Source organism: Triticum aestivum, chromosome 1A (genome assembly GCF_018294505.1).
Source record: "Triticum aestivum cultivar Chinese Spring chromosome 1A, IWGSC CS RefSeq v2.1, whole genome shotgun sequence".
NCBI classification, from domain to species: domain Eukaryota; kingdom Viridiplantae; phylum Streptophyta; class Magnoliopsida; order Poales; family Poaceae; genus Triticum; species Triticum aestivum.
Genome location: NC_057794.1, coordinates 388,722,844 through 388,736,956, shown reverse-complemented (window position 1 = coordinate 388,736,956; position 14,113 = coordinate 388,722,844).

Below are 14,113 nucleotides of genomic sequence, written 5' to 3'. Positions count from 1 at the left end.
AGAGAAGCCACTAGTGAAATCTATGGCCCCCGGGTCTATCTTTATCATATTGATCTCCTATTACTTAGTTATTTCCTTTGCTATTTACTTTGCCTTTATTTCACTTTGCATCTTTATCATAAAAATACCAAAACTATTATCTTATCATATCTATCAGATCTCACTCTCGTAAGTGGCCTTATAGGGATTGACAACCCCTATTTGCGTTGGTTGCGAGGATTTATTTGTTTTGTGTAGGTACGAGGGACTCGTGCATAGCTTCCTATCGGATTGATACCTTGGTTCTCAAAAACTGAGGGAAATACGTACGTTACTTTGCTGCATCATCCCTTCCTCTTCGGGGAAAACCAATGCAGTGCTCAAGAGGTAGAAATGCCCTCCTCGATCGTTTCTTGACGCCCACTCCAAGTATCCTGGATCACGTTTGTTGAGAAAACCACGTTCCCGAAGGTTTCATTCCGTTTGATATTCCTTTTCTGCAAAACCCTAAAATAGGCAAAAAAAACAACAATTTGGGTTGGGTCTCCGGTTAGTAGGTTAGTCCCAAAAATGATATAAAAGTGTAAAATAAAGCCCATTAACATCGAAAATAGATAATATAATAGCATGGAGCAATGAAAAATTATAGATACGTTGGAGACGTATCAAGCATCCCCAAGCTTAATTCCTGCTCGTCCTCGAGTAGGTAAATGATAATAGAAGAATTTTTGATGTGGAATGATTTCTAACATATTTCTCTATGTAATTTTTCTTTATTGTGGCATGAATGTTCAGATCCGAAAGATTCAAGATAAAAGTTTAATATTGAGATAAAAATAATAATACTTCAAGCATACTAACTAAGCAATTATGTATCCTCATAATAACATGGCCAAAGAAAGTTATCCCTACAAAATCATATAGTATGGCTATGCTCTATCTTCACCACACAAAATATTTAAATCATGCACAACCCCGATGACAAGCCAAGCAATTGTTTCGTACTTTTGATGTTCTCAAACTTTTTCAATCCTCACGCAATATATGAGTGTGAGCCATGGATATAGCATTATATGTGGAATAGAATGGTGGTTGTGGAGAAGACAAAAAAGAGAAGATAGTCTCACATCAACTAGGCGTATCAACGGGCTATGGAGATGCCCATCAATAGATATCAATGTGGGTGAGTAGGGATTGCGATGCAACGGATGCACCAGAGCTATAAGTATATGAAAGCTCAACAAAAGAAACTAAGTGGGTGTGCATCCAACTTGCTTGCTCATGAAGACCTTTGGCATTTTGAGGAAGCCCATCATTGGAATATACAAGCCAAGTTCTATAATGAAAAATTCCCAGTAGTATATGAAGGTGATATCATAGGAGACTCTCTATCATGAAGATCATGGTGCTACTTTGAAGCACAAGTGTGGAAAAAGGATAGTAGCATTGTCCCTTCTCTCTTTTTCTCTCATTCATTTTTTATTTGGGCCTTTTTTATTTTTGGCCTCTTTTTTCGTTTGGAGTCTCATCCCGACTTGTGGGGGAATCATAGTCTCCATTATCCTTTCCTCACTTGGGACAATGCTCTAATAATGATGATCACCACACTTTATTTACTAACAACTCAAGAATTACAACTCGATACTTAGAACAAAAATATGAATCTATGTGAATGCCTCCGGCAGTGTACCGGGATGTGCAATGATGCATGAGTGACATGTATGAAGAATTATGAACGGTGGCTTTGCCACAAATACGATGTCAACTACATGATCATGCAAGCAATATGACAATGATGAAGCGTGTCATAATAATGGAACGGTGGAAAGTTGCATGGCAATATATCTCGGAATGGCTATGTAAATGCCATAATAGGTAGGTATGGTGGCTGTTTTGAGGAAGGTATATGGTGGGTTTATGGTACCGACGAAAGTTGCGTGATACTAGAGAGTGCGTATAATCCATGGACTCAACATTAGTCATAAAGAACTCACATACTTATTCCAAAAATCTATTAGTCATCGAAACAAAGTATTACGCGCATGCTCCTAGGGGGATAGATTGGTAGGAAAAGACCATCGCTCATCCCCAACCGCCACTCATAAGGAAGACAATCAATAAATAAATCATGTTCCGACTTCATCACGTAATGATTCACCATACGTGCATGCTACGGGAATCACAAACTTGAACACAAGTATTTATCAAATTCACAACTACTCAACTAGCATGACTCTAATATCACCATCTCCATATCTCAAAACAATTATCAAGTATCAAACTTCTCATAGTATTCAATGCACTTTTATGGAAGTTTTTATATAATTCCTAAAAGAAAATTTTCATGTTGTTCTAAAGGACTCTCAAAATAATATAAGTGAAGCATGAGAGATCAATTATTTCTATAAAATAAAACCATCGCCGTGCTCTAAAAGATATAAGTGAAGCACAAGAGCAAAAACTATATAGCTCAAAAGATATAAGTGAAGCACATAGAGTATTCTAATAAATTTCAAATCATGTGAGTCTCTCTCAAAAGGTGTGTACAGGAAGGATGATTGTGGTAAACTAAAAATCAAAGACTCAAATCATACAAGACGCTCCAAGCAAAACACATATCATGTGGTGAATAAAAATATAGCTCCTAGTAAGGTTACCGATAGACGAAGACGAAAGAGAGGATGCCTTCCGGGGCATCCCCAAGCTTAGGCTTTTTGGTGTCCTTGAATTTTACCTTGGGGTGCCATGGGCATCCCCAAGCTTAGGCTCTTTCCACTCTTTGTTCCATAATCCATCAAATCTTTACCCAAAACTTGAAAACTTCACAACACAAAACTCAAAATAGAAAATCTCGTGAGCTCCGTTAGCGAAAGAAAACAAAACACCACTTCAAGCTACTGTAATGAACTCATTATTTATTTATATTGGTGTTAAACCTACTGTATTCCAACTTCTCTATGGTTTATAAGCTCTTTTACTAGCCATAGATTCATCAAAATAAGCAAACAACACAAGAAAAACAGAATCTGTCAAAAACAGACCAGTCTGTAGTAATCTGTAGCTAACGCAACTTCTGGAACCCCAAAAATTCTAAAATAAATTGCTGGAGGTGAGTAATTTATCTATTAATCATCTGAGAAAATAATTAACTAAATATCACCTTTCAAATGAAAATGGCAGCGATTCTTGTGAGCGCTAAAGTTTTTGTTTTTTACAGCAAGATCAAAAAGACTTTCCCCAAGTCTTCCCAACGGTTCTACTTAGCACAAACACTAATTAAACACATAAAAAACACAACCAAAACAGAGGCTAGATAAATTATTTATTACTAAACAGGAGCAAAAAGCAAGAAATAAAAATAAAATTGGGTTGCCTCCCAACAAGCGCTATCGTTTAACGCCCCTAGCTAGGCATAAAAGCAAGGATCGATATAGGTATTGCCATCTTTGGTAAGTAATTCTTCAATAAGACACCTATAACTCTTAGGAGTTTCTTTGTTTTTATTAATTATCAAACTCCTAGGCACTAAATCAAGAAAATCATTTGTAGCAAATGGTTCCTTAAAGATAGCAAAAAGATTGGGATGAACACTTATTGATTTTAAATCCGCAATTTCCTTACTAGAGGATTCACCCTTATTTTTAGGAACATAAACAAGCCTGGCAATTTCGGTAGGAGGATTTGGAGTATTTTTAACAGAAGAAAAAGCGGACCCCAAGTTGGTGATAATTCTCTCAAGTTTATCGATTCTAGTAGAATCTTGATCTATTTTTTCATTAACTATGGGTTCTTTTTCCTTAAAACTTTTCAGAGTAACTCCCACCTTAGATCCATATTGGGTAATTTGGTTGTGGATCTTTTTATCCAAATTCTCAATCAACTCTATAGTAGCAACTTTATTCTCAATAATTTCAAGCCTTTGCATCACATGTTCCAAAGTTAACATAGTTCCATTAACCAAAAGAGGTGGTGAGCCAAACAAATCTATCATAGCATTATAAGAATCAAAAGTATGGCTACCCAAGAAATTCCCTCCGGTAATGGTATCAAGAATATATGTATACCAAGGAGTAGCGCCTACATAAAAATTGCGGAGAAGAACGGAAGTAGATTGCTTCTTGGTAGATCTATTTTGAGCATTGAAAATTCTATACCAAGTGTCTTTTAGATTTTCTCCCTCCCTTTGCTTAAAAATTAAGAACTTCATTCTCGGGAGACAAGGAGAAGATAGAGGACTAGCCATAACGACAAGGCAAGCAAGAAAGTGGCGAACGAAAAAGAGAGGGCGAATAAAATGGCAATGGTGAAGTGGGGAGAGGAAAATGAGAGGCAAATGGCAAATAATGTAATGCGAAGGATAAGAGTTTGTGATGGGTACTTGGTATGTCTTGACTTGTGCGTAGACTCCGGCAACAGTGCTGGAAATGGCTCGTTGTCAGGAGTCAAATCTTGACTTGACTTGGCGCGAATCTCCTCGGCAACGGCGCCAGAAATCCTTCTTGCTACCTCTTGAGCACTGCGTTGGTTTTTCCCTTGAAGAGGAAAGGGTGATGCAGGAAAGTAGCATAAGTATTTTCCTCAGTTTTTGAGAACCAAGGTATCAATCCAGTAGGAGATCACGCTCGAGTCCCACGCACCTACACAAACAAATAAGAACCTCGCAACCAACGTGATAAATGGGTTGCCAATCCCTTCACAGTCACTTACGAGAGTGAGATCTGATAGATATTTGGTATTTTTATGATAAAGAGAAATAAAGATGCAAAGTAAAATAAACGGCAAAGGAAATAGCTAAGTGTTGGAAGATTAATATGATGGAAGATAGACCCAGGGGCCATAGGTTTCACTAGTGGCTTCTCTCAAGAGCATAAGTATTACGGTGGGTAAATGAATTACTGTCGAGCAATTGATAGAATTGAGCATACTTATGAGAATATCTAGGTATGATCATGTATATAGGCATCACGTCCGTGACAAGTAGACCAAAACGATTCTGCATGTACTACTATTACTCCACACATCGACCGCTATCCAGCATGCATCTAGTGTACTAAGTTCATAAGAACAGAGTAATGCTTTAAGTAAGATGACATGATGTAGAGGGATAAACTCATGCAATATGATATAAACCCCATCTTTTTATCCTCGATGGCAACAATACAATACGTGCCTTGCTGCCCCTGCTATCACTAGGAAAGGACACCGCAAGATTGAACCCAAAGCTAAGCACTTCTCCCATTACAAGAAAGACCAATCTAGTAGGCCAAACCAAACTGATAATTCAAAGAGACTTGCAAAGATAAACCAACCATACATAAAAGAATTTAGAGGAGATTCAAATATTGTTCATAGATAAACTTGATCATAAACCCACAATTCATCGGATCTCGATAAACACACCGCAAAAGAAGATTACATCGAATAGATCTCCAAGAGAATCGAGGAGAACTTTGTATTGAGATCCAAAGAGAGAGAAGAAGCCATCAAGCTAATAACTATGGACCCAAAGGTCTGAATAAACTACTCACACATCATCGGAGAGGCCATGGAGTTGATGTAGGGGCCCTCCGTGATCAATGCCCCCTCCGGCGGAGCTCCGGAAAAGGCCCCAAGATGGGAACTCTCGGGTACAGAAGGTTGCGGCGGTGGAATTAGGTTTTCGTGGTACTCCTGGATGTTTGGGGGTACGTGGATATATATAGGAGGAAGAAGTATGTCGGTGGAGCAATGAGGGGCCCATGAGGGTGGAGGGCGCGCCCCCTGCCTCGTGCCCTCCTCGATCATTTCTTGGCGCCCATTCCAAGTCTCCTGGATCAAGTTTGTTGAGAAAATCACGTTCCCGAAGGTTTCATTCCGTTTGGACTCCGTTTGATATTCCTTTTCAGCGAATCCCTAAAATAGGCAAAAAAATCAACAATTTGGGTTGGGCCTCCACTTAGTAGGTTAGTTCCAAAAATGATATAAAAGTGTAAAATAAAGCCCATTAACATCCAAAATAGATAATATAATAGCATGGAGCAATCAAAAATTATAGATACGTTGGAGACGTATCAGAAGCATGTGTGATTGTTAGTTGATTGAACACACTTACTTTCTAGAAACCGTGTGGGTTGTTTGAGTTCATCGCCAATGGTGCTATCTAAGTAACCTTCTGCAATAGAAAACCCCAATAAGCAGGATAATTAGCCTATTTTGATAATCCATGTAGTAATCAAATTGACATTTCTTATGAAACACACCAGATATTTCATATTCGTACAACGTCAACCAGGATTTCATAATCGAATTACATCAGATAGCTTCAGCACTCAGTTACGCCATTACACAACAGCACCAAGTTTCACATGCAACATTGAATTTTTTTGGAAAGTAGCAACATACACGGTAAATAGACATATGGATATCATCTAGGAAACTATAGAAGCGGAAGGCAAATATTGAGCCTTCAATGATGTTGAATGTCCTTGCAAGTTTAGGCCAGTGGCTATGGATAATTGCCCACCCAACCTTCGTCCTCTTCAGGAAGACTTCAATATTGTACCGTGGGTGTTGAATGAATACCTTCCTCGCCTCTTGACCATGCAGGTGGTTTGATAGGTAATCATCGGTGAACTGCTTTGAAAAGTACTGAAGACAAAGATATGCATAAATCGATGTTATAAATTTTGAAATGGCGCAAGGGGTAAAAACAAGATAAAAGAGTTAGTACCATCCTAAAGTTGACTGATGTCTTCTTCATTATGCAAACAAAGATCTTGCTATTATTCGTCGCAAGTTTCTTCATCCTAACAATCTTTCTAAGTTTCTTGACTTGACTGATATTCATGGACATCTCATTTCCCCATATGCAAAATGGGTCGAACAGTGGGTCTAAGCCTCTGACAGCGGGACCTGCATGTGCAAGACCAAATTGTAAGAAACCTAAATATTAGAATGATTCCTGCAACTGCACAATAATGTGCTATTAGCGAAAGGATCATGCATGAGCAAACCTCGATGGTAAACCGCAATGTCTCCCATTGTTACCCTATAACACACATAAGGAAGATCTTGATCCGGTTAACTGAGAGTTGCCATACTATCAGTAGAATATGTATTGAGTACAGCCAAATTTTATTTATTTCTCACATGCATAACAATACAAAATTGTACCCGCAACAAATGAAAATCAAATTGCAGAATTGAACCAAACAGTTAAATGGACAGCAGACCAAATGAACCAAAACAGTTAAGTGAGCAAGACATTGCAGAATAGAAACACGTACTAAAAGATAAGACAGTAAACAAAACAAAGAATGCTTGAGAACAGTACTACGAAATAGCAATTGTTGGACCAAACTGTCAACTAAACATTACATTTCAGAGGACCAAACTATCAACTGAACATTGATACGTCTCCGTCGTATCTACTTTTCCAAACACTTATGCCCTTGCTTTGGACTCTAACTTGCATGATTTGAATGGAACTAACCCGGACTGACGTTGTTTTCAGCAGAATTGCCATGGTGTTACTTTTGTGCAGAAATAAAAGTTCTCGGAATGACCTGAAAATCAACAGAGATTATATTTGGAATGTATAAAAAATACTGGCGGAAGAATCCACGTCAGGGGCCCACACCCTGTCCACGAGGGAGGGGGAGCGCCTACCCCCCGGGGCGCACCCCCTGCCTCGTGGGCCCCCTGATACTCCACCGACGTCCATCCTGACTCCATATATTCACGTTCGGGGAGAAAAAAATAAAGGAGAAGGATTCATCGCGTTTTACGATACGGAGCCGCCGCCAAGCCCTAATCTCTCTCGTGAGGGCTGATCTGGAGTCCGTTAGGGGCTCCGGAGAGGGGAATCCGTCGCCATCGTCATCATTAACCTTCCTCCATCACCAATTGCATGATGCTCACCGCCGTGCGTGAGTAATTCCATCGTAGGCTTGCTGGACAATGATGGGTTGGATGAGATTTATTATGTAATCGAGTTAGTTTTGTTAGGGTTTGATCCCTAGTATCCACTATGTTCTGAGATTGATGTTGCTATGACTTTGCTATGATTAATGCTTGTCACTAGGGCCCGAGTGCCATGATTTCAGATCTGAACCTATTACGTTTTCATGAATATATGTGAGTTCTTGTACCTATCTTGCAAGTCTATAGTCACCTATTATGTGTTATGATCCTTTAACCCCGAAGTGACAATAATTGGGATACTTACCGGTGATGACCGTAGTTTGAGGAGTTCATGTATTCACTATGTGTTAATGCTTTGGTCCGGTACTCTATTAAAAGGAGGCCTTACTATCCCTTAGTTTCCAATAGGACCCCGCTGCCACGGGAGGGTAGGACAAAAGATGTCATGCAAGTTCTTTTCCATAAGCATGTATGACTATATTCGGAATACATGCCTACATTACATTGATGAACTGGAGCTAGTTCTGTGTCACCCTATGTTATAACTGTTGCATGATTGATCGCATCCGACATAATTATCCATCACTGATCCAATGCCTACGAGCTTTTCATATATTGTTCTTCGCTTATTTACCTTTCCGTTGCTACTGTTACAATCACTATAAAACCAAAAATATTACTTTTGCTACCGTTACCACTACTATCATATTACTTTGCTACTAAATACTTTGCTGCAGATATTAAGTTTCCAGGTGTGGTTGAATTGACAACTCAGCTGCTAATACTTGAGAATATTCTTTGGCTCCCCTTGTGTCGAATCAATAAATTTGGGTTGAATACTCTACCCTCGAAAACTGTTGCGATCCCCTATACTTGTGGGTTATCAAGACTATTTTCTGGCACCGTTGCCGGGGAGCATAGCTCTATTCTTTGAGTCACTTGGGATTTATATCTGCTGATCACTATGAAGAACTTGAAAGATCAAAGAACCAAGATTTTCCCTCAACTACGAGGGGAGGTAAGGAACTGCCATCTAGCTCTGCACTTGATTCACCTTCTGTTTTGAGTAAACTTGCGACACCTACACTGCTATTCATTCTGATATGTCGCATGTTATTGATGATGCCACTTCTGCTTTGCATGATACTTATGATGAAACTACTTCTATGCTTGATAATACTGTGCCACTAGGTGAATTTCTTGATGAACAACTTGCTAGGGTAGAGAGAATGAAATTATTGAAACTGATAATATTGATGAAAGTGATGATGAAGATTCTCCCCCTAGATATGAATTGCCTGTTGTGCTTGAGGGTTATGTTATGGATGAAGAAACTGCTAGAGACTTCTTAGCTTGCAATGATAGATCTGATCTTAAGAAATTATTAGCTAAGCTTAAAGAAAAGTCTTTGAATGCTAGAATGAAATATGACCCTGCTTTTGCTACTTCACCTATCTTTATTACTGATAAGGATTATGATTTCTTTGTCGATCCTGAGTTAATTACTTTGGTTGAATCTGATCCTTTTTATGGCTATGAATCTGAAACTGTTGTGGCACATCTTACTAAATTAAATGATATAGCCACCCTGTTTACACATGATGAGAAAACTCGCTATTACTTTATCCTTAAGTTATTTCCGTTCTCATTAAAGGGTGATGCTAAAACATGGTATAATTCTCTTGATCCTGGTAGTGTGCGTAGTCCCCAGGACATGATTTATTACTTCTCTGCTAAATATTTCCCCGCTCATAAGAAACAAGATGCTTTAAGGGAAATATATAATTTTGTGCAAATTGAAGAAGAGAGTCTCCCAGAAGCTTGGGGGGGCTTCTCCAATTACTTAATGCTTTGCCTGATCATCCTCTTAAGAAAAATGATATACTTGATATCTTTTATAATGGACTAACCGATGCTTCCACGGACTACCTGGATAGTTGCGTTGGTTGTGTTTTCAGGGAAAGAACTGTTGATCAACCTGAATTGCTATTGAATAATATGTTGAGTAATGAAAATGATTGGACACTTCCTGAACCAACTCCTAAGCCAACTCCGAAGAAAAGGGGTATTCTATTTCTCAGTCCTGAGATATGCAAGAGGCAAAGAAATCTATGAAAAAGGTATTAAAGCTGAAGATGTTAAGAATTTACCACGTATTGAAGAAATTCATGGTCTTGATGACCCGACACAAGTAGTAAAGGTAAATTCTCTCTATAAATTTGATAAATGCGAAATCCCATTTACTAAGTTTGCTAGCCAATGCTTGGATGAGTTTGATGACTTTATGGTTAAGCAAGAAGACTTCAATGCTTATGTTGGTAGACAATTGAAACGTAATGCTTATATGATTGAACACTTGAGTGATTATATGTCTAGAGTTAAAGGTGAACTTAAACTTATTAGTAAACATGCTTCTATTGTTACCACTCAAGTAGAACAAGTACTTAAGGCTCAGAATGATTTGCTCAGTGAATTAAATAATAAGAAGAATGATAATGTTGTTAGAGTTATGACTAGATGAGGTAAAATGACTCAGGAACCTTTGTATCCTGAGGGCCATCCTAAGAGAATTGAGCAAGATTCTCAGAGAACTAATGTTGGTATACCTAGTCCTTCTAAGAGGAAGAAAAAGAAAAATGATAGGACTTTGCATGCTTCTAGTGAACCTGCTGTTGACACACCTGAGAATCCCAATGATATTTCTATTTCTGATGTTGAAACACAATCTGGTAATGAACATGAACCTAGTGATAATGTTAATGATGATGTTCATGTTGATGCTCAACCTAGCAATGATAATGATGTAGAGATTGAACCTACTGTTGATCTTGATAACCCACAATCAAAGAATTAATGTTATGATAAGAGAGACTTTGTTGCTAGGAAGCACGGTAAAGAAAGAGAACCATGGGTTCAGAAACCCATGCCTTTTCCTCCTAAACCATCCAAGAAAAAGGATGATGAGGATTTTGAGCGCTTTGCTGAAATGATTAGACCTATCTTTTTGCGTATGCGTTTGACTGATATGCTTAAAATGAATCCTTATGCTAAGTACATGAAGATATTGTTACAAATAAAAGAAAGATACTAGAAGCTGAAATTTCCACCATGCTTGCTAATTACACTTTTAAGGGTGGAATACCAAAGAAACTTGGAGATCCAGGAGTACCAACTATACCATGCTCCATTAAAAGAAACTATGTTAAAACTGCTTTATGTGATCTTGGAGCCGGTGTTAGTGTTATGCCTCTCTCTTTATATCGTAGACTTGATTTGAATAAGTTGACACCTACTGAAATATCTTTGCAAATGGCTGATAAATCAACTGCTATACCTGTTGGTGTTTATGAGGATGTGCCTGTTGTGGTTGCAAACGTTACTATTTTAACGGACTTTGTTATTCTTGATATTCCCGAGGACGATAGTATGTCGATTATCCTTGGTAGACCCTTTTTGAATATTGCAAGGGCTGTTATTGATTGCAACAAAGGCAATGTCACTTTTCATGTTAATGGTAATGAGCATACGGTACACTTTCCGAGGAAACAACCTCAAGTCCACAGTATCAATTCTATTGGAAAAATTCCAACAATTACTATTGGAGGCTTTAAATTTCCTCTTCCTACTGTCAAGAAGAAATATGATATTCTTATTGTTGGGGATGTGCATATCCCAGTTGAGGTAACCGAGTGTTATTCGAAATTTCTCTGGTTTCATGCGATTCGAAATGAGTTTGTTAACAAGACTTGATCAACCTTGTTAGTGGATTCCTTTTGATGAGAATGAGATGGATGAAGTTAGAGAGCACAACTTTCTGTACCCTCTTTTTACTTTCTGTTATTTATATTAAATAAAGTAAAAATAGTAATTTTTTGTTTTTTCTGAATTATCCTTGCAATAAAAAATACCCCGAAAATAAAAGTTCTCCAAATGCCCTGAAAATGAAATATGATTTTTTCTAGAATATTTGAGGATTTTAGGCACTAAGAACACAGCAGGGGGAGTATCCACGTGCCGACGAGGGTGGAGGGCGCGCCCACCCCCCTAGGTGCGCCCCCTACCTCGTGGACCCCACGTGGGTCCCCTCCACTTATTCTTGCACCCACACACTTCGTCTTGCTCCAGAAAAAATCACCCACCACCTCAAACCCGAGTTCTTGCTCATCTTGCTGCCATTTTCGATCTCCTTGCTCAAAGCTCCATTCACAAAACTGCTTTGGGGGATTTTTCTTCAGTATGTGACTCCTCCAATGGTCCAATTAGTTTTGGTTCTAGTGCTTTATTCATTGCTGATTTTTGCTGCTTAGGTGACCCTGATCTTGAGCTTGCATGTCAAATTTATGTGGTCAAAAGTAGCTTTAATGCATGATATGGCCTCTAGGCACTTGTAGGAGTAGTTGCTATCAATCTTGTTGATTTTGGTTCACTTTTATTTTTGAGTTACTAAAAATTTCAGAAATTTTTCAGAGGAAGAAATATGTTTAGAAAAATGTACCAAGGTGGTTCCTCAAGGAAGCAAGGACTCAGGCCCACGATACGTGAGCCGGACAATGAACTACCAAGAGATGCTCAAGTGCGGCCTTGTGAATGGCCGTCCGAAGATTTCATGGTCCAGGCAGGCATCAAGGAAGAATTTGACGTATATGTGTGTAATGCTGATCTTGAGAGCTTCGAGGCAGATAAGTGCCTCCAATATTATCACCTAACTAATTCCTTTGTGAGAAGATTTAAATTTACATCATCGCGCAACTCTCATAATGTCCTATTTGATCTTTATGATAAATCTTATACCATGGACTTAGAAGATTTTAATACTGCTTGTAAACTCCCGCAGTGGAGTAGTGCTAGTGAACCTCGCAAATCTGAATTTAAAGATTTCCTTGCTAGTATCACTATGGGGGAATCTAGAGAAATAACACAAGCTACCATAGGGAGCATTCATTTTCCTGCCATACATTATTTTGCTCTCTTTATAGGTAGATGCATAAACGGTAAGGATGAGGCATGTCATATGTGTGTTCCGGATCTCAGTGTTCTCAAGAGTGCTATATTAGGATATAGACAATATAACTTGGGGGTCATTGCTGCACGTAGGTTGCATAATAATAGTATTAATGGAGATTTGTTTGGTGGAATTTACTCAACTCGTTTAGCTAATTTTCTTGAGGTACCCATACGTGGATATGATATTGAGTTGCCTCCTGCTTATTTAGATTATAATGCTATGGTTCGTCATCAGTTTGTTGAGAGGAACGATCAGTCCCTCCAGTACGGACTAATCTTTGACAGACGACGTACCTATCATGTCGCTCTCCCTGCTCCTACTTTCTTTGACTTCCAGGCAAAAGGGAGATATGTTATAACCAGGGAGGAGGCGAACGAGTATGAGAGGAGGATGGAGGCAGCCCGCCTCCAAGCTGCAGCCCTTCAGGCAGTAGCTGATGCATCTCACTACGACCCCAGCTTCAACTTTGGATATCCACCAGGCCATCCATGGGCATAGACCAACTTAGGCCAAAATCCTAAGCTTGGGGGAGTACGTATCTCCCACTGACATTACATTCATGTTCACACACTCATGCCAGTTGTCGGTGCTCATACTTTTTCATTGTATCATCCATGCTAGTTTATTTTCTTTTTAAGCTTTCTTCTTGTGTGTTTGAAAAACCTTAAGAAAAACCAAAAAAATTAGTTGTAGCTTTTAGCTAGTTTACTTTCCATGCCTGTAGTAGTAATTAAAAAGAAAACCCAAAAAGATTTCGCGTTCTTCTTTTGCTTGTTGGGAGCTTTCCCGTGTAAATAGTTTTGTTCCTTTCCTTTTCTTTGGGGGTTGAGAGGAGAAGACCACGATGAAAATGTTGAGTGGCTGTTTTATGCATTATTGTTGATCTGACAAAGAGCCCATATTACCTTGTCTTCTCCCTTGAATTGAATGCTTGCAGATTCCAGCTTAGCCCAATGCACGTGCACTATTATTATTATCCACACCATTCGTTCGTGCAAGTGAAAGGCAATAATGACGATATATGATGAACTGATTGAGATGAGAAAAGCTAGTATGAACTCGACCTCTCTTGTTTTTGTAAATATGATTAGTTCATCGTTCCTGATTCAGCCTATTATGAATGAAACATGTTTGCAATGACAATTAGAGATTATGGTTGCTTATGCCATGCTTAATTAGCTAGGAGTTTATAATGGTTTACCTTGCGTGCCAACATGCTATTAAAAT